Source organism: Pollachius pollachius, assembly GCF_949987615.1.
Source record: "Pollachius pollachius genome assembly, chromosome: 8".
Lineage (NCBI taxonomy): Eukaryota > Metazoa > Chordata > Actinopteri > Gadiformes > Gadidae > Pollachius > Pollachius pollachius.
In genome coordinates this window covers 23,459,778-23,464,415 of record NC_136941.1, presented here as the reverse complement: position 1 = coordinate 23,464,415, position 4,638 = coordinate 23,459,778, and positions in this window count along the sequence as shown.

Below are 4,638 nucleotides of genomic sequence, written 5' to 3'. Positions count from 1 at the left end.
AATTATATTATTGGTTCTTCATTGCCTTGGTATATTTTTTTATTTTATTAGATAAATAATTCTGTCACAAGTTATCATTCAAATACCATTTGCAAGTATGTATTATTAAGTACATAATTTTACAGAGACGTAAAAATAGCAGTTCCGCATCAGATGATTATCACAAACATAAAAACGGCCACTTAATAGCATGTAATATGAGTTAACTGTGCCCTTCTGTAGTCAGTTGCATATCAACAAACAATAATTTGGAGTATCTAAGTAAAATGAATCATTCTCGGTTGTAGTTGAGTTTTCACTAAAAGTCTATTGATCATATATAGATGATGACATGTCACCTTTCTGTGAGGTGAGATTAAACTTTGTGTCTGGTTTGATTTGGAGTGCTAGTGCTTTCAACTTTATTTTGTACACATTTTAATTAGTTTTGCCAGATCTTGAGTTGAATATCAATAGAATGTTCATAATATTTCAAATGAATAAGTCTGAATTAATCACACTCAAAGTCCATCATGCTTAAAATTCAAAAAGAATAAAAAATCAATTGACTTTATAAATATACTTTTTGTAAGTAATATTTTATTGGATATTTTCCTAATATTTGTATGCTGCAAGATTAAGCATTATTACATTTACATTTAGAGTATTTATCCAAAGAAACGGTTCATACCCACATTCACCATGCAAGCCAACATCCGGCACACAGGAGCAGTTAAGAGGGTCAGGGTGAGTCTCTTCTCAGGGACACCTCGACACTCTAGGAGGAGACGGGGATTAGATCTAACAACCGTCTGGTTACAAGTCAATCCGCTCCACCTCCTGAGTTCAACCGACTAATTGTGTATCAAAATGTAGATTGACACCAGTCTGGATTGAGTTATATGTCCTAGGTGTGTGCATGTTTATTGTAGTGTAAATTAGTCCCAACATGAACATACAAATAACCATAGCAAACCAACAACACAACAAAACAAGACAGTAAAGGACATAAACAGAAGACAGGATCTATGTATAAATGTATAACATACATAAATACATAAATACATAAATACATGCCTACATACCTAAATACATACATACAAACACACCCCCACACACATACATAGGTACTTACACACCCACAAACACACATACATAAACATACCAGAAATATTATTTGTATCATGTCGCCTTAAGGCCCTCCTCTCAGGTAGCCCAGTCTGCTGTGATTGGTCAAATGCTTTGCGCGTGCGTTGGCATATTCACGCCCGAGAAGTTATTAACATTACGGGTAGCCGGGGTGGGGACTTCTGCACTTCAGCACCGCCCACTGCACTGTGTCTGACGTAACACTATCACAGAAGTAAAGTGCAAATAAGCTGTTTCATGCACTTATTGCAGGGCGTTCTCTTGGTAGTGGCTCAGACTTAGATTTGTTATTCTTAGCAGACGTAAAACATGTATACATACGTCATGTAACAGTCTAACACAAAGGGGAAAGTCGACAAACCCCAGGTCTTGTGCGTCTGCCATTTGATTCACTGCTCTGTGTGTGAAGGCCTCTGTGTGTGAAGGGAAGATGTGTTCTTGAGTGGGATTAACTTGACTTCTTTATGGCATGCTGACTGTTGAGGGTCAGGTTTATGGTGGTGATAATCATTTGATTATAATTAGTATACTTATCGACACTAAGTGGGCATTGATTTAACAATATTATGGATATCTTCTTGATAGATTACGTTAAAGGCGACATATTATACCACCAGGTGTGAGTGTGATTAGCCATTACAAGCCATTTGAAAATGTGCAGCTTCTGACATCACAGGTGGGCATTAATTTGTCTGAAGATGGATAGTTGCTATTCAAATGAAAAGTTGTTGATCATATAACACAATTCAGTTAATAGTTAGATAACACTACATTTGACTTAACATATCCAGAATTTGACTGATCTGGATATGTTCTTGATAACCTTATTGAGATTAATTTGCACAACTTGACGAGTCAAGTTAGTGGCGACTGACGCAAAAAGGACAACATGTTGATGTTCCACTGTGTACGATCCAGGTCAAGGTTACCAAGAACAGTAAACCACCTTAGAAAAGTAGAAGTTACCTCAATACCAGACATGGCCACAGCATTGAGTTAGCAAATAGGCATTGAATAAATCTGTAGGCATCAAAGGCTACATCATTTAAGCACAGGTTTATGAAAGTGTGCAATACTCAACAGGACTTATTCTCATTAACATTCAATACAAGCGCCTGAGATTTATGTATTGGATGAATATAAATTTTTCCTTTTGTGTTCCAGAGGACCTACAAAGTTAACCATAATTGAGTAATCCTCTAAAGCATGAATCAATCACTGTACCCCTTGGACTTAAGACTGCTAATAAGTAACACATCCAATAATGTATCTTCATTTTTTACTTTATTGTTATACGTGCTACAAAAAGTCCCGGGATTATTATGTGCAAGAACTTACAAACGGGTTAAAGCTTTCCACTGTGGCTTCAGCCATCATAGATCTGTCATGATACACAGCTATGTGAGCATGCAGCTCTCACTCTCGAGCTCCAGAAATTCTCCCAGAAGCTTGATTTGACGGAGAGGTCAAGGGGATGTTAGTGAACAATCAGTGTCTGTTGAATGACAAGAAATAGACAATGTTTCGGCTGCTCCCTACAGACTGTCTGTGATAGCATCTGTGTGAGACAGAGACGGGAACATAGGGCTGTTTGTTTTTAAACACCTAAGAACCTCGACTCTCCAATAATAAATATGTTTGTTTGAATTGGTTTAGCATGACTTTCCCTTTTTCTGTGTCATCATGGATATTAACAGTAATAATAAATGGGATTTATATAGCGCTTTTCTAGGATTCAATGTCGCTTTTCACTGAGGGATAGTGGTAGTAAAACAAACAACAGACATACAGCACTGACACATGGGTGGATGGTGGGGGGGGGGGGGGGCAGTTAAGAAAAGGCATTGGAGAAAAGATGGGTATTGAGGCGGCAATGGAAAAATGTGAGTGACTCTGAGTGAGAGTCTCTGAGGTCTTGGGGGAGGGAGATCCAGAGCCTGGGAGCTGCCCTGGAGAAGGCTCTGTCCCCAAAACTGTGAAGGTTGTACTAAGGGGTGGAGAGAAGGCTTACTGAGTTGGATCTGAGGGACCGAGAGGGTCGGTAGGGGAGAGGAGGTCAGGGAGATATGGGGAAGCCAGTTGTTGAATGGCTTTGTAGGTGAAGCCCAGAATCTTATAATTGATCCGGTGGGAGACAAGAAGCCAGTGAAGCTCCTTTAGGACTGGGGTGATGTGGTGCCAGGATTTGGTGTGTGTAAGGAGTCGGTGGATGCATTCTGGACCAGTTGAAGTCTGTTAATGGAGCTAGCTGTGTTGTGTGCTCGGGAGGAAGGGTAGAAAGGGGTGCCATCAATGGTGAGTGTGGGGTTGTGGATTCTGCTGAGGGTGGACTTGGAGCCAATGAAGAGGAGTTCAGTTTTGTCACTGAGTTTGAGGAACTTTTGTGGCATCCAGTCTTTTATTGCAAACAGGCAGGAGTCAATGTGTGATCTGTTGGAGAGGTAGGACTGGAGCCAGCTGAGTGCACTGCCTCAACACCGAGGTCTTCAAGTCTAGTGAATAAGATGTCGTGGTTCATGGTGTGGAAGGCTGCACTCGGGTCGAGGAGAATGAAGATGTTAAGGGCACCGGTGTGAGCAGAGGTGAGGAGGTCGTTGAGTACTTTTAGGAGTGTGGTTTCTGTGCTGTGGATTGGGCGAAAACTGGACTGGAGGGGTTTAAAGAGGTCATCGGAGTACAGGCGGGCCTGGAGTTGTGTGGCTACGAGGCGTTCCAGGGTTTATGAGAGGAAGGGGAGAGTGGAGATAGGCTGGTAGTGGTTGAGAGAGGAAGGATCAAGACTGAGAGTGAGGAGTTGAAAAAGTTAGTGGGGCATAGGACAGGGAGGTAGGACGTCAGCAGGGGGTCAAGGGAGCAGGTTGTGGGTTTGGATTAGCTGATGAGTTTAGAGGTGTAGGCAGACTTGGTGGCGGTGAGGGCGTCTTTTTAAGCGGAGAGGTGGAGTTTATAAGCTTCATGGTGGACAGTGAGCGATGACTTCTTGGTGAGTTGTTCCAGTTGGTGGCCAGTCTGTTCCAGTTTATGAAGCTCAGGTGTGAACGAGGGTGAGGAGGTGTTGAAGGAAATGTTTTTGGTTTTGCGGTGGGCCAGTGTGTTGAAGGAGGCAGACAAGGTGGTGTTGAGGTTATTGGTGATATCATCAGTTGAGGTGAGGGCTGATTCCAAGGGGAGAGCATTGGGCAGCAGATCTGAGAGTTGGAGGGGATCGACAGATTAGTGTTTCGAGAGGAGTGGCTATTGAGTACGGGTAGATTGACAGAGCAGACTAGGTCAAGGATGTGACCTTTAACATGGGTGCGAAATGCATGGGAAAGTAAAGTGCTGGGTGAGGTTGAAATTGTTGAGTAGAGTGATGAATTCAGATGCAAACTTACAGGTGGTTGAATCAATATGGATGTTAAAGTCGCCGAGCAACAGTAAACGATGAGGCTATTGTGAGGTGGTTCAGACGGTTCAGACAGGCAGGATGGATTAGGCTTGGTTGGCCGGTAAATGAGGATGACAGTCTTT